The sequence below is a fragment of the Mytilus californianus genome, unplaced genomic scaffold (assembly GCF_021869535.1).
Source record: "Mytilus californianus isolate M0D057914Y unplaced genomic scaffold, xbMytCali1.0.p SCAF_9, whole genome shotgun sequence".
In the NCBI taxonomy this organism is placed as follows: Eukaryota; Metazoa; Mollusca; class Bivalvia; order Mytilida; family Mytilidae; genus Mytilus; species Mytilus californianus.
Window position 1 is genome coordinate 46309542 of NW_026262745.1, and position 18288 is coordinate 46327829.

Sequence of the window (18288 nt, forward strand, 5' to 3'; positions counted from 1 at the left end):
TTTTAAATGTGAAATTTTATTGGGGACGTCGTGTAACGCTTAAAAGCAGTTCCATTATACATTTTTTTTTGTAATTCATATTTTTATTTTTTGAGCAATGTTCTGATTAAATATTGGGGAGCACATTGCAGTGTATGTATATGTTATAGGGAATGTGTAAAATTAGCGATTTTTTAAAATCCCTGAATTTCATGAGTTTTGTAAAATCACTGATATCATTTCTAATACATGACATATATATATTTTAACAAAATCCGTAGCAAATCAGTGATTTTATAAAATTCCTATAAGAATTTCAGGTGTTTTACAAAATTTCTAAAACTGCTAGACTAAGTGATTTTACAAAATCTCTAAAGTTTCAGGGATTTTACAATTCACTGTAACATATACTTAAAGTATTGAACTTTTGTGTAAAATATTATACAAAATGATGAGAACTGCTGTAGTTTGCATTCACAACTTTGTACATTCTAGACCAGAGGTAGGTTTTTGGTGTGTAATACTCTAAAACAAAATTAAAACAAAGCACAACGTACGATATGTGACTGGACAGAACTTGCGTACATATTTCAATCTAATTAAAATATAGATCTCGGATTTCGTTATACTACGTTGTAGTATAACATAGTATAACGAAATCCGAGATCTATATTTTAATTAGATTGGTACATATTTCATAGCCTCAAGACATTCAAATACATGTAATGATTTTAATCAGATACTACATGTATTAACCACCTGCTTCAATGTCAACCGAAAGGCACGTTGTTGCAGTGTTGGTTATCACAAAAGGCAATGTTCCCTTATCAGATAGTCAACATAGACATTTGTTTTAATCCTTAAATGATTTAATGTTGGTTGGTATGTCCATTCCTTCCAGCTTTCTGTTCTCGACATTTTTGTTTGCAAGATGTCGAATTATAAGGGATCTGAATGTAGCCATATGTTACATAATTCAACGTGCCCACAAACAAACATTCTGAGTTATGCCTGTTAGCTACCGGCAGTGGAAGATATGTATAAAATGGGGGTGGTAGATTATCTCAAAGTATTTCTGACTTCAGAATTGTAAAGACCACACCGAAAATGAAGGGAGCCTTTAACTCTGTTGTCTGTATTCTAAGTGTTTTCTGATTATTTCTTCTGGATGGAGCCACTGCACGTAGTTGCGATGAAGGTATATATCAAATGATGTCAAGTATATTCAAATATGTATACTAGGGAAACTGCATTTATTCAATATAGTCAGAAATTGATCCTTTTAAGTTAATGAAGCAAAATTATCGTTACCCTGTACCTTTGAGGAAAGAGAATATACTTATTTATTTTTTTGCGAAATTTGTAAATTTTGATAGGTTCTTTGCTTTTAGATTATTTACAACATGGATATGACAGTCATGAGAGTAGACCCCGTTTTTACTACTTTAATTGCATGTTTGATTATGGAATATTTTGAAAAGGTTAAACAAAATTTTTTAATACATATAAATTTATGATAAATTTAGGACCATTCAAGTTAATGTGGCTTTAGGATGTATCCATGATCTTTTGTTATCTTTTTACAAAATTAAGAATAATTTTGCTATACATTTTGGCAGATTTAGTGCCATTTCAATATATCTTGATGCATTATAAACCACTTTGATTTGAATATGATTTTTTTCAATACCTTAATCACGCAAACTAATCTATGGTCATTAGAATTCATAATACGGCTAAGTTCGTCATCAACTTTTCAAATTCAATAAAAACTTAATGATTACCAGTAATGGTGAAACAGTTTGATTTGCCTTTATAATCAAAAAGGGGTAATTTTGGTATGTGTGTATCATGAAAATAATACAGAGACATACTGATTGGGCTTACAACTGTCGAAGAAAGACGTCAAATTATTTGTTATGCATGCAGTTTTTTTTAACTTTGCAAAAACAATATATAAGTAGGTGTGGCGTAACCGTCCTTAAGATTAAACAAACATATTTTTTTTTATTTGATTAAATTCCATATACATATATTTAAGGAATGACTGTAATATTTTTTCTGTCTATGAAGAAATAACATCAAAAATGTGGTGCACAATGAATAACCCGAGTAGCGGATTATTTTAAAGTGTGCACCACATTTTTTATGTTATTTCGAATAGGCAGAAAAAATATTACTGTCATTTCTTATAATTTAATTCTTAATTCCATTTTAAACCGGAGTAAATCATGAAAAAACGTTGATGACGTCACGGTCACATGACAAAATTATGTCCATGAGCTGATAAACAAAACGACGTCAGCCAATCAGAAGACGCGTTACATCCAAAATTAAATTATATCAATATATGGTTGTCTTTCCATCATTTAATTTCTAGTTGTGTCAATAATAAATGCTCTTGTAATGGTTTGTAAAATTTCTGTTTTTTGTCACTTTAACATTCAATTTGGTTTTAGAGTTTTCATCACATTGTCATTGGTTTCGGAGTTTTTCATCACATTAACATTGGTTTTAGAGTTTTTCAACACATTAGCATTGGTTTCAGAGTTTTTCGTTGCATACACATTGGTTTCAGTGTTTTCATCAAAAAAGCATTGGTTTCAGTGTTTTTCATTAGTATTATTTTGAATCTTTTACATATTTTTGAAGGCTACAACAGAATTTTTATTTAAAACAACAAGTTTGTCATACTTTTGTGTCATCAAAACTGGAAAAGGACTTTTTACCTTTGATTTTGTTTTGTCTTTCGATGAATGCTTTGGACATTTTAATAAAAGGATCAAAGAGATTGAATAAATAGCTTTTTCAAATCATGAATTATTTCATTTTTCATATGTTTTGAATAAACATTTTCTTGTGTTTAATTTAGTGGTCAGAGTTTTGTTGAACTGTTTTTTAAAGGAAGATAATAAACTTTTGTCCCATTTGAAATAATACTATCATAATTAAATATAATTCAGCATAGTCCTTTAAACGCATTCCAATCTTCCAGAAACACATTGTCTACGTGAGTTGAAACAGTTTCATAAAAACTCAGAACTGGGTATGGTTGGAGGAAGAAAGCCGGTTTGTGATAGCAAGGGAACTACGCCCCAAAGCAGTGCTCAGGGTCTCAGTAAGTGCCGTAATACAAACGAGTTGAATATGATAGATTTTTTTTATTGAAACAGAATATAATAGATTTTTTTATTGAAACAATATCAATAGAACCTTGAAGGGAAGATGCATGATAGTACATCAGTGATTGAATATGATTGTACATACTTACATTTAGAAGGGGGCATATTAACATTTAGAAGGGGCTTTCAACAAACGTTGTGCTTAACCGTTTAAATTTTAGCAAAACTTTGGGTATGTCCCTATGCACAGAAACTTAATCTATATACGAGATGTGCGGTTCACTTTAAATTAAACAGCAACGCTACCCACATAACCAAAAGACATATAAAAAGCAACAAACAATCACCAAAAATACATATAATTGTGATATACTTTGTCCCAGATGTACCTGATCAGACATACGTATTGTCTGCACTTAAATGGCAATTGTGTGACTTTGATGACTTCTGTAACCTTTATCTTCATAGTCTCAAATCTGGGTTAGGATAGGAGAGTTATTATATATAATATAGCGCATTGGCAAAAAATCGTTCAAAATGTATAAGATTAAGAAACCCATAAAGTTAAAGACAAATAATTCAAATACTAGAGACAGATGTTATACAATTAAAGTACACAATTTGAAATCTTGTAAAAACCTAACAAAAACAATGAAAAAAGAGTTAAATCACTTAAAAACTGATTATATGAACGGAATTGAATCCCCTGTTTCTTGCTCAGGAAACACTTTACATGTAAAATAATGTTTATCCAGAACTGCTGCGCCAAAGTTTATAACAAAACAGAAAAATATGTCAGTTATTTTTTGTTTGATTATAGAATGTATTTATATATTTTTAAGTTAGATACAAAATACATGTATGTGCTTTTTCGTATTAATGTTATTGTCAATTTCAGATGTTATTGTGTAAAGGAGGACGGTAAAAAAATTCAAGATTTTAGTGTTAACCGTTGGGAAGCCGAACAACAGACATGCAGTAAGTACACTATCATCTGTATGGAAAACTGATTGCGTTGTATGACTACTTAGATACACTTAGTGCGTTCTTTCTATATTTCAGAAGCCTTATGCATGCCATCCTTATATGTTATCTGATAGCGGCACCGGTCGTATATAATTGTAAATCAACGTGCTTATAAGCACTGAAGGTTACATTCATTTTGCGGATGGAACTAAAAATTAAGCTTGCATTATTTTAAGAATTGGAAGGTATAGTAATGCCACTAATTGGAGTCTCATATAATCGTGTAGTTGGATAGAAAAAATTAGGTTCAACTACAATTATGTACAACGAAAGATAACTCAAATTAAAATATTAATTTACTTTAACAATGTCATCATTAATATTCATGCCCCGTGCACAATTTAAGGTAGATGGGGTGTCTAAATTATAATCCATAGAATTTTTTAATAATTTGCCAAAATGTAGTTTATATCATGCTTTTTTGGAAAATATAATAAAAAGAATGGGTCACGGGGCTTATTTTCACGCTACAGGTTGTGCAAAATTGACAGATTTTGTATAGATTATGCATGGAAAACGCAATTTTCTGCTATAAAACGAAAACTGCACCATAGAATTTTGAGATAAAATATGAGAAGATAGCTCTAATATTATACTTTCAGATAAGAAAAAGAAAAAATGGGGTCACCGGGCCCGTTTTCTTGCTACATAATAAAATAGATAAATTCCTAACACATTCTATTGTAAAAGTAACAATATCTGAATTATCTGCCCTTACATTTGAGTTGCCTCCCCTTATGTGGCAAAGCTGGAAAAAATTGAATCAAACAAAAGTATTCTGTTTTTTGTAAAATACAACCATAAATATAATTAAACATGTCATTTTCTATATTAAAATGTAAATTCTTACACATGAATTACCCACTACTCTCAAAATTTGCACATTTTATTAAAGGTCTAGACCGATTATTTTCTGGTATTTCAAAATCCAAGATGGAGGAAGACACCCTATCTACCTTAAGTCATTTTCTTGACATGTAGGGTTATACACATACACATCATTTCAAAACTTTATATCTGAGTATATATTTCATTGATAAATATCTTGAAATTTTCATAAATAGGATGTATAGAATGTTGTGCTCAATGCATTTTTTTAACCCAAAAGCAGTGATTCAGTCTCTAGCCAGCCACACAGGCTTTGATTGAATGAATGCAATCTTTACCCCAATAAAAATATTTGTTTTCTTATACTTAAAACGTATTGATAAAAAAACCCATTTAATTCAGATCTATATCAATTTAATTGCAGAATGCGCACGTTCTAAAGCTGAGTATCAGGAAACTGGTATGGTTGTGTCACAAATAGAAACTGGGTGTATCTTGTGACTGGGTAATGTGTTGGCCTGGAACCACACACACACAATAAACAGTACAAGTCTGCAAGGACTCTAACTCTGGGACTAGCTCTTGCAACAAAAGACGACTCTGGTTAGCGCGATGTATAATTTAATAAGTTCAGCATGGAATACAATTGTACAGAGTTGGAACTGCTCAGTGTAACACTAAATCCAATCTGCCACATCAAAATAACAACATAGTTTATATAACAAACCAAAAATTACTTGAATAGACTTGACAAATATTTCTCTAAATGAGTGAGAAAGTTCAATTAAGGGATTACAGAAAAATTAGCACACAGATAATAATTAACAATAGAACATACAGACTTATTTATGGAATTAAAGTCTAGGCTTGTCATATACGAATAATAGACCAATTGAAGTAAAATGTTGCTAAATTGAAAATCAAATTAAAACATGAAATTAGATTATCTTAATCTTCTAAACTTGTCTTTAAACCTTTCACAATAAAATTAACAAAATCCCTTTTTGAAATATTGCCAATACAAATGCTTTGTAAAATTATTCATATATGAACGACAATTTAGATCTAAAGATGTAATATTATTATCCAATTTTACGCGGGAAATCTTCCATCAAACAGCTAGCTGAAAGAGTTTTCCTATCTGACATCTTAAAAATGACTGCAGCAGTTTTCACTGTTTCGTAAGGTTTGTACAGATAATGTCAGGCCGTTTGGGGTTTATCCGTGGATAATTTGCAGTCAGATAGTCACGTTGCAGAATCTTCGTTTCACGATTGAAAACTAAAACACAGTGCAGCATGTTACTTCAACCAAACTATATAACTTTGGCAACGAAATTGATTTACTACAGTATTCTTCCATTAAATTTTGTCATATCGAATTAGGTTGGGGCCAAGTGGGTGATGTTATATATTATACGACGAACACATTTGCAAGAGGTATAACATATCTGTTTAAACATTACATTTAAAGAAAATTGATAGTGGCCTTCGGCTGTTGTCTGCTCTTTGGTCGGGTTGTTGTCTCTTTGACATATTCCCCATTTCCATTCTCAATTTTATAGAACGGGTTTTCGAACAAATGGCAATTTAAAGTTAAATTATTCAACATTTTTTGTAATGCTTTATCTCCCAAAGTGTTAAAGGTACTTATATATTGTTTATATTTATACGCTGATGCGCATTTAATATTATAAAGTTGCTTGCAAAATGTCATAAAAATCCACGATATCGTAGATTACGTACATCTTACCTTAAGCTTGGTGGAAATAGCAAGAAATAAAGAGGTCGAAATAATATAACTAATTCAATGCATACGTTTCAAAAGAATATCAATTCTACGATCTCTACAAGTGACATTTTCGCGTTGGTAAAAAGATGTACATGTACTAACATTAATTTCTGAAACACATAATTAAAAGAAAAACATGTTTTTTATGCATAACACTTAGAAAGCTAATTTAAATGAATATTAGCTTGAACGATTGAAATTTGTTTTAAATGTGAAATTTTATTGGGGACGTCGTGTAACGCTTAAAAGCAGTTCCATTATACATTTTTTTTTGTAATTCATATTTTTATTTTTTGAGCAATGTTCTGATTAAATATTGGGGAGCACATTGCAGTGTATGTATATGTTATAGGGAATGTGTAAAATTAGCGATTTTTTAAAATCCCTGAATTTCATGAGTTTTGTAAAATCACTGATATCATTTCTAATACATGACATATATATATTTTAACAAAATCCGTAGCAAATCAGTGATTTTATAAAATTCCTATAAGAATTTCAGGTGTTTTACAAAATTTCTAAAACTGCTAGACTAAGTGATTTTACAAAATCTCTAAAGTTTCAGGGATTTTACAATTCACTGTAACATATACTTAAAGTATTGAACTTTTGTGTAAAATATTATACAAAATGATGAGAACTGCTGTAGTTTGCATTCACAACTTTGTACATTCTAGACCAGAGGTAGGTTTTTGGTGTGTAATACTCTAAAACAAAATTAAAACAAAGCACAACGTACGATATGTGACTGGACAGAACTTGCGTACATATTTCAATCTAATTAAAATATAGATCTCGGATTTCGTTATACTACGTTGTAGTATAACATAGTATAACGAAATCCGAGATCTATATTTTAATTAGATTGGTACATATTTCATAGCCTCAAGACATTCAAATACATGTAATGATTTTAATCAGATACTACATGTATTAACCACCTGCTTCAATGTCAACCGAAAGGCACGTTGTTGCAGTGTTGGTTATCACAAAAGGCAATGTTCCCTTATCAGATAGTCAACATAGACATTTGTTTTAATCCTTAAATGATTTAATGTTGGTTGGTATGTCCATTCCTTCCAGCTTTCTGTTCTCGACATTTTTGTTTGCAAGATGTCGAATTATAAGGGATCTGAATGTAGCCATATGTTACATAATTCAACGTGCCCACAAACAAACATTCTGAGTTATGCCTGTTAGCTACCGGCAGTGGAAGATATGTATAAAATGGGGGTGGTAGATTATCTCAAAGTATTTCTGACTTCAGAATTGTAAAGACCACACCGAAAATGAAGGGAGCCTTTAACTCTGTTGTCTGTATTCTAAGTGTTTTCTGATTATTTCTTCTGGATGGAGCCACTGCACGTAGTTGCGATGAAGGTATATATCAAATGATGTCAAGTATATTCAAATATGTATACTAGGGAAACTGCATTTATTCAATATAGTCAGAAATTGATCCTTTTAAGTTAATGAAGCAAAATTATCGTTACCCTGTACCTTTGAGGAAAGAGAATATACTTATTTATTTTTTTGCGAAATTTGTAAATTTTGATAGGTTCTTTGCTTTTAGATTATTTACAACATGGATATGACAGTCATGAGAGTAGACCCCGTTTTTACTACTTTAATTGCATGTTTGATTATGGAATATTTTGAAAAGGTTAAACAAAATTTTTTAATACATATAAATTTATGATAAATTTAGGACCATTCAAGTTAATGTGGCTTTAGGATGTATCCATGATCTTTTGTTATCTTTTTACAAAATTAAGAATAATTTTGCTATACATTTTGGCAGATTTAGTGCCATTTCAATATATCTTGATGCATTATAAACCACTTTGATTTGAATATGATTTTTTTCAATACCTTAATCACGCAAACTAATCTATGGTCATTAGAATTCATAATACGGCTAAGTTCGTCATCAACTTTTCAAATTCAATAAAAACTTAATGATTACCAGTAATGGTGAAACAGTTTGATTTGCCTTTATAATCAAAAAGGGGTAATTTTGGTATGTGTGTATCATGAAAATAATACAGAGACATACTGATTGGGCTTACAACTGTCGAAGAAAGACGTCAAATTATTTGTTATGCATGCAGTTTTTTTTAACTTTGCAAAAACAATATATAAGTAGGTGTGGCGTAACCGTCCTTAAGATTAAACAAACATATTTTTTTTTATTTGATTAAATTCCATATACATATATTTAAGGAATGACTGTAATATTTTTTCTGTCTATGAAGAAATAACATCAAAAATGTGGTGCACAATGAATAACCCGAGTAGCGGATTATTTTAAAGTGTGCACCACATTTTTTATGTTATTTCGAATAGGCAGAAAAAATATTACTGTCATTTCTTATAATTTAATTCTTAATTCCATTTTAAACCGGAGTAAATCATGAAAAAACGTTGATGACGTCACGGTCACATGACAAAATTATGTCCATGAGCTGATAAACAAAACGACGTCAGCCAATCAGAAGACGCGTTACATCCAAAATTAAATTATATCAATATATGGTTGTCTTTCCATCATTTAATTTCTAGTTGTGTCAATAATAAATGCTCTTGTAATGGTTTGTAAAATTTCTGTTTTTTGTCACTTTAACATTCAATTTGGTTTTAGAGTTTTCATCACATTGTCATTGGTTTCGGAGTTTTTCATCACATTAACATTGGTTTTAGAGTTTTTCAACACATTAGCATTGGTTTCAGAGTTTTTCGTTGCATACACATTGGTTTCAGTGTTTTCATCAAAAAAGCATTGGTTTCAGTGTTTTTCATTAGTATTATTTTGAATCTTTTACATATTTTTGAAGGCTACAACAGAATTTTTATTTAAAACAACAAGTTTGTCATACTTTTGTGTCATCAAAACTGGAAAAGGACTTTTTACCTTTGATTTTGTTTTGTCTTTCGATGAATGCTTTGGACATTTTAATAAAAGGATCAAAGAGATTGAATAAATAGCTTTTTCAAATCATGAATTATTTCATTTTTCATATGTTTTGAATAAACATTTTCTTGTGTTTAATTTAGTGGTCAGAGTTTTGTTGAACTGTTTTTTAAAGGAAGATAATAAACTTTTGTCCCATTTGAAATAATACTATCATAATTAAATATAATTCAGCATAGTCCTTTAAACGCATTCCAATCTTCCAGAAACACATTGTCTACGTGAGTTGAAACAGTTTCATAAAAACTCAGAACTGGGTATGGTTGGAGGAAGAAAGCCGGTTTGTGATAGCAAGGGAACTACGCCCCAAAGCAGTGCTCAGGGTCTCAGTAAGTGCCGTAATACAAACGAGTTGAATATGATAGATTTTTTTTATTGAAACAGAATATAATAGATTTTTTTATTGAAACAATATCAATAGAACCTTGAAGGGAAGATGCATGATAGTACATCAGTGATTGAATATGATTGTACATACTTACATTTAGAAGGGGGCATATTAACATTTAGAAGGGGCTTTCAACAAACGTTGTGCTTAACCGTTTAAATTTTAGCAAAACTTTGGGTATGTCCCTATGCACAGAAACTTAATCTATATACGAGATGTGCGGTTCACTTTAAATTAAACAGCAACGCTACCCACATAACCAAAAGACATATAAAAAGCAACAAACAATCACCAAAAATACATATAATTGTGATATACTTTGTCCCAGATGTACCTGATCAGACATACGTATTGTCTGCACTTAAATGGCAATTGTGTGACTTTGATGACTTCTGTAACCTTTATCTTCATAGTCTCAAATCTGGGTTAGGATAGGAGAGTTATTATATATAATATAGCGCATTGGCAAAAAATCGTTCAAAATGTATAAGATTAAGAAACCCATAAAGTTAAAGACAAATAATTCAAATACTAGAGACAGATGTTATACAATTAAAGTACACAATTTGAAATCTTGTAAAAACCTAACAAAAACAATGAAAAAAGAGTTAAATCACTTAAAAACTGATTATATGAACGGAATTGAATCCCCTGTTTCTTGCTCAGGAAACACTTTACATGTAAAATAATGTTTATCCAGAACTGCTGCGCCAAAGTTTATAACAAAACAGAAAAATATGTCAGTTATTTTTTGTTTGATTATAGAATGTATTTATATATTTTTAAATTAGATACAAAATACATGTATGTGCTTTTTCGTATTAATGTTATTGTCAATTTCAGATGTTATTGTGTAAAGGAGGACGGTAAAAAAATTCAAGATTTTAGTGTTAACCGTTGGGAAGCCGAACAACAGACATGCAGTAAGTACACTATCATCTGTATGGAAAACTGATTGCGTTGTATGACTACTTAGATACACTTAGTGCGTTCTTTCTATATTTCAGAAGCCTTATGCATGCCATCCTTATATGTTATCTGATAGCGGCACCGGTCGTATATAATTGTAAATCAACGTGCTTATAAGCACTGAAGGTTACATTCATTTTGCGGATGGAACTAAAAATTAAGCTTGCATTATTTTAAGAATTGGAAGGTATAGTAATGCCACTAATTGGAGTCTCATATAATCGTGTAGTTGGATAGAAAAAATTAGGTTCAACTACAATTATGTACAACGAAAGATAACTCAAATTAAAATATTAATTTACTTTAACAATGTCATCATTAATATTCATGCCCCGTGCACAATTTAAGGTAGATGGGGTGTCTAAATTATAATCCATAGAATTTTTTAATAATTTGCCAAAATGTAGTTTATATCATGCTTTTTTGGAAAATATAATAAAAAGAATGGGTCACGGGGCTTATTTTCACGCTACAGGTTGTGCAAAATTGACAGATTTTGTATAGATTATGCATGGAAAACGCAATTTTCTGCTATAAAACGAAAACTGCACCATAGAATTTTGAGATAAAATATGAGAAGATAGCTCTAATATTATACTTTCAGATAAGAAAAAGAAAAAATGGGGTCACCGGGCCCGTTTTCTTGCTACATAATAAAATAGATAAATTCCTAACACATTCTATTGTAAAAGTAACAATATCTGAATTATCTGCCCTTACATTTGAGTTGCCTCCCCTTATGTGGCAAAGCTGGAAAAAATTGAATCAAACAAAAGTATTCTGTTTTTTGTAAAATACAACCATAAATATAATTAAACATGTCATTTTCTATATTAAAATGTAAATTCTTACACATGAATTACCCACTACTCTCAAAATTTGCACATTTTATTAAAGGTCTAGACCGATTATTTTCTGGTATTTCAAAATCCAAGATGGAGGAAGACACCCTATCTACCTTAAGTCATTTTCTTGACATGTAGGGTTATACACATACACATCATTTCAAAACTTTATATCTGAGTATATATTTCATTGATAAATATCTTGAAATTTTCATAAATAGGATGTATAGAATGTTGTGCTCAATGCATTTTTTTAACCCAAAAGCAGTGATTCAGTCTCTAGCCAGCCACACAGGCTTTGATTGAATGAATGCAATCTTTACCCCAATAAAAATATTTGTTTTCTTATACTTAAAACGTATTGATAAAAAAACCCATTTAATTCAGATCTATATCAATTTAATTGCAGAATGCGCACGTTCTAAAGCTGAGTATCAGGAAACTGGTATGGTTGTGTCACAAATAGAAACTGGGTGTATCTTGTGACTGGGTAATGTGTTGGCCTGGAACCACACACACACAATAAACAGTACAAGTCTGCAAGGACTCTAACTCTGGGACTAGCTCTTGCAACAAAAGACGACTCTGGTTAGCGCGATGTATAATTTAATAAGTTCAGCATGGAATACAATTGTACAGAGTTGGAACTGCTCAGTGTAACACTAAATCCAATCTGCCACATCAAAATAACAACATAGTTTATATAACAAACCAAAAATTACTTGAATAGACTTGACAAATATTTCTCTAAATGAGTGAGAAAGTTCAATTAAGGGATTACAGAAAAATTAGCACACAGATAATAATTAACAATAGAACATACAGACTTATTTATGGAATTAAAGTCTAGGCTTGTCATATACGAATAATAGACCAATTGAAGTAAAATGTTGCTAAATTGAAAATCAAATTAAAACATGAAATTAGATTATCTTAATCTTCTAAACTTGTCTTTAAACCTTTCACAATAAAATTAACAAAATCCCTTTTTGAAATATTGCCAATACAACAAAAACAGTGATTCTACAAAATCTTTTACAAAATGTCCGAAAAGTCTCAGAATCAACTTTTGTCCATTTTTCCACTGTGACAGTTGGGAGAGCGTTCCGTTGTACAGCCGATGGAAGCTATGGCGAGATTCAGTGTACAGGGTCACAGTGTTACTGTGCTGACGAAGAAGGACAACAAGTCGGAAGTGACAGTGTTCATATTATTTCTCTAGACAAACTTAATTGTTAATTATCTGAAGTTCACTTTTTCTGTTTTGTACTGTCATGCACTAGCTACGAGATATATAAAAAATATAAAACATGTTTTTTTTTTGTTCAATAATTAATGTAAGTGAAATTGTGAAATGATATATCGCTTTTAGCAGCCAGTATGGTTCAATTTTGTCAAAATAAGCGATGAAACATTGATGATGAATTATTCACTTGCAAGTGAATAATTCGATCTCACTGAATCCATATTCATGTGAACTTCAATTTTACCCCTTGGCTAGATATATATATACCGCATGCATTGTGCGTGTTCAATTATTTAAAGGAAAAGAATGTCAACATTGAAAGTGAAACAAAGGTAAATCATTTGATTGACTGATTCGATCCGCAAAAAATAAAAAAAAAAACGATGATTAACATATATTTTTAATCTATAATATGAAATTAAACAGACCTAGAAAAATCCAAATGCACGAGTATGCTAGCTATTTATATCTATATTTATGTTTAAATCGCTTATATGCCAATCGGAGGTCTTCAAAGGTCAACTCGATAGTTAATTAGATGGCGTCTAGACTAAAATACACACGAAACGAAGCTACATATTATCGAGCCCATGCCCGGTATATTGTTTATTTTAGACTTTTTATGATTTGGATAAATGTTTTACATTGATATACATCAAATATGAAAATTTGAGTGAAATCGGTGAACATGAATTTGACAGCTAGTGCCCCTTTAAATGAGATTTGTTTTCATCACAATAAAGTTTGTTATACTGTTTCCAAAAATGTGATTAAAACTTGTTTTTAAAAAGGTTAACACTGCCGAAGGCCTGTTTTGCCGAAATATTTGTCTTTCTCTGCGATATAACTTCGTTTTTTTTTATATATATAGATATAGGAAGATACCCGAATACATCTTTTATCAGTATAGTACAATCGTTTCACAAATCTTTGTACTTGTATATTACATCTAAATGTCTAACGCGGCACTTGTAAGATCAAAAGCTGATCGGATTGGAGTCAGAATAACTTGTGTCTGGATAGGGTGACTGGTCTTCTTGTGGACTTTTACCTTTTGAACCACAACGGATAAAACCCGGCTCAGCGTGTCTATTACATAACATAGTTTATATTCATGTAACATGATACGCATGTAATATTTGCCACTTGACGTTAAGCGCCATTTCATCATAATCACCTTTAATCAAAAGAAAATATTATACTTCAATAACATATAACTTATATAATGTTTACGTATAATATGGGTTTTCATTTCTATCATTTTAAATGGAATATAAAGGCAATGTTTTATAATCTATTCTCAAGTCATATAAAATTACCTTTATGAAAAACATATAAAAAAAAAAAAACGAATATGCCGAAAAACGAATGGTTCGACCTGAAAGATATATAATCAAGATTGAACAGATTGATCTTGCATTAGCATATATGCATTGTGTATGCAGATTTGAATACCAGAGTGTCGCAAATTGTGTTGTCTACACATAACTCATCTTCATACTATTTCATTTTTATTCTATGTAATCACACATATTGACAATTAACAAATTCAGGTTTCTTTCCTATCCTCTTCTATATATCACAAGACTTAGTGTCGTCTCTCTATGCACAGATCCAGATTAAATAGACTGGCGGGAAATTCAAACATGCGGGATATCGATCGACTTTTAAAAATTATAGTATCTGATATATGGACTTGACCACGAAAACTTAACCTTGTTCACTGATCCATGAAATGGTTCGAGGTCAAATGAAAATTGTCTGACGGGCATGAGGACCTTGCAAGGTACAAACATACTAAATACAGTTATCCTATTACTCATAATAAGAAAGAAATTAACATTACAAAAAATGTTGACTTTTTTTTCAAGTATTCACTGAACCATGATATGAGGTCAAGGACAATGGACATATGACAGACGGAAACTTCGTAACATAAGGCATCTATATACAAAGTATGAAGCATCCAGGTCTTCTAGCTTCTAAAATATAAAGCTTTTAAGAAGTTAGCTTACGCCGCAGCCGCCGTAGCCGCCGCCGGCTCGACAAAAATTACAGTGTTAATATTAAGTTCACCACCCAATGGCTTGGGCTCTTTACGATGGACATGGCCATGGTCAATAAGTTTATTCTATTTGGTCTGTACGACCCGAACACCGCCTATGAACTCATATATGAATAACCGAAAGACAAAAAAGAAAGATATGGATAAACTGACAGTATATGTCTCCGATCGATGAGTGGCGTAAACAGGCTGTCGACTAACTACTACTTATTTAAGCATTTCAATACGGAATAGTAGTCATTATGATAACTCAAATGCGTAACATAAGATAGTTCTTTAGGGAGGGATGCAATGCGCCCACTTCCGAGAGGGACGAATATGTGTTTCTTAACATAGCAACCATATTTTTTCATAGGTTTTAAGTTTTTTTTTTTAACAAAAAAATAGGATCTTTTTTGCTTTTCTCTTTCAGTTTTTGTAAAAATCTCGATCCGCCACAAAAAAAAAAAGAAGATTAATGTTGACATTAATTGATAAGCAGAGAAGTTATTGTTTACATAAAAAATACACGAAATCATACCTCAAAAATGGTTCAATATTACTGAGTACACTTGATGATGAAAGTTTAATATGAGACAACATTGTTTCCAGGTATAAAACATTTATTTATAAGACTCCATTGCTATTCCTTTTACAATGCATCATACTGATGCGATAAATAAGTGGTTTCTATATACTTCTGAGTGAAATAAGGGAGATAATTAGCTACTTCCAGTGAAGTAAATGTCTCATATAATAGTTTCTTTCACACTGATTCCAAATATATATAGTTTCTTTATACTTTTGTTTGTAAACCAGGAGATAATTGGCTACTTCCGGTTTATCGAAAGTCATTTCTAGTCTTCAGTGATAAGTTAATGTATTAAAATTACAAAATATATGGATTCCGAGTACTTTTCCATGAAGAAAGTGCAAAAATGGATACTTCCGGTTTTCTCAAGATCACTTCCGGTTGTCATTTTTCAAGGTCATATGTCATCCAACCTTTTGTATAAGATCATATGGCTTTATAATGAACCAAGTTGAAATAATAATCAATTAACCTTATAATTGGACATTTCAGGGGCACTAACCCCTATAAGATGCCATTAGATTGTTTCAGACCAAATGTAACATATCTTCATTACAATAAAGCAAACATTTTGCACTTGTTGTTTCATATATATCTTTAAAAGTGTTTGAGAAAATGCAAAAATAAGGAAAAGTCAAAATTGAGAACTTGACCTTGACCTTTGACCTTGATCTCATTTTCTAAGTTAGGACCTAGGGACCTCAAATAAAAAAGATTCCAGGGTTATACGGTTATCGGTTTATGAGTTGAAAAAACATACCGACAAATTTATTTGGTAAAGGTAGATAACTCCTTTAAAATTTCATCGAATCGCTTCGATCCAAATTAGTCAAAAATTCCTGAGGATGTAACGAACTATTTAGATAAAGAATTTTGTCGGAATCTTTTTTTGTTACGAAGGAGATGCACACACTTGATAAACAGTGAATAGGGCGATATCTCTTACAAAGAAAATTGTTCGGCTTAGAATGGGTGAAAATAAAAAGTGCATTTACTGTATGATACTATATAAGAAATATCTTGGCGACATATTGCGAAACAAAAATTTTACGCGATAACAAAATTTTGCGGAAGAAATAAAAAATAATAATCAGAACAAATACAATAGGTCTTTCCACAGAAAAGTGGAAAGATCTAATTATTTGGTAACTATCATACTGATAATCTACTTAATTTGCATACTTATTTCTTCGTTCCCGAAAGTGTATGAAAATTATTTCAAGCATTCAACAGATGACTGGTTTAAATTCTGCTTAGGCTGTTGTTGATCGCTCTTTTTTCAGGTCAGTAAAATACTTGGAATTAGGTGATATGGTCCTAAATGTGTTTGGGAGATCACCCTACTTAACGTTTAACTCTCATCCATCCTCATCAATAGCATGTATGACAACTTTGTCAAATGATATTTCAACTGAAATTGTTTTGTTATAAATTAGGCCGTTAGTTTTCTCATTTAAATTGTTTCATATTTTTCATTTCGGGGCCTTTTATATAGCTGACTATACGGTATTGGTTTTTCTCATTGTTGAAGGCCGTACGGTTGCCTATAATTGCTTACATCCACTTCATTTGAACTTTGGAGGATAGTTGTCTCATTTGCAATCATACCACATCTCCTTATTTTTATTATTAGTTACTAAATAAGTACTTTAGTAAAAAATTACATGCGGGTTTTTGTTTGTAGTAGTGCACAAAGGAGTATTATAGGAGTGTAAAAGCTGAAGCTTCGGCTTAAAAAAATACTGATTTTCATTTTTTAAAAACAAAGCATATTCCTGCATTTTATTGAAAAAAAAAATCGTTTTTATTATTAAAGATGAAAAAAAAAACAATGCCCTAAAACAATAAAATAGTGCCTTACCAAAATAATTACGCACACCAATGACTGGTGTGTGGGTCGACGTTAAAGATAACGTACGTATTTATATATAAAAATTTGTAATGCAAATTTGAAAGTTGTCCCAGGAAATTTGGACGTGTTCGAAAATATGAGTTTGATTGGGCCATAATGCGTTCAATTAAAAAAAACATCCACCAATCAGAATACAGTCATTATCATATGAAACGTACATCTGATGCAGATTTAAAGAAAGCATACTTAATTGTGAAATCTAAGACTGTGGTAACAGTCTATACTAATGGCTTCTTGTGTTATACCAAGGATTTGTATACAAATCCTTGGTTATACTATGTGTATCATACATGTTATACATACCAGGTAAAAATCCTGTTTGACGCCATAATGAAAGTGTCTGTTTCCTAAGTTTTCATGAACCGGTGTCATAGATGTTGATCGTCTAACGAACTAACAGCTTCACTTATTATATCAAACAAAAGTCTAATATGACTTTTCACCCTTCTCCATCTATCAGGATTATTTTCATCAAAGGAAAATAATGTCTTTGTTTCAAGTTTCTTTTTGAATAACCTGGCAATGTTAAATAACCCGCCCTAAATTTCAAATTACAATATTTAATTAAGATCAAA

The 18288-nt window shown here is 31.0% G+C and overlaps 1 long non-coding RNA gene across 5 annotated transcripts; it reads left to right on the forward strand.

Annotated features, from left to right (window-relative positions):
* The first annotated feature begins 1027 nt into the window (after nucleotides 1-1027).
* LOC127715155 (uncharacterized) lies at nucleotides 1028-12375 on the forward strand. 5 transcript variants are annotated; one of them, XR_007988196.1, is made up of 4 exons: nucleotides 1028-1177; nucleotides 2975-3097; nucleotides 4000-4079; nucleotides 12329-12375. It is a non-coding gene; the product is annotated as an uncharacterized LOC127715155 (long non-coding RNA). The 5 variants fall into 5 exon arrangements; XR_007988200.1 differs by lacking the exon at nucleotides 4000-4079 and adding an exon at nucleotides 10949-11028; XR_007988199.1 differs by lacking the exons at nucleotides 2975-3097; nucleotides 4000-4079 and adding exons at nucleotides 9924-10046; nucleotides 10949-11028.
* The last annotated feature ends 5913 nt before the right edge of the window (nucleotides 12376-18288 follow it).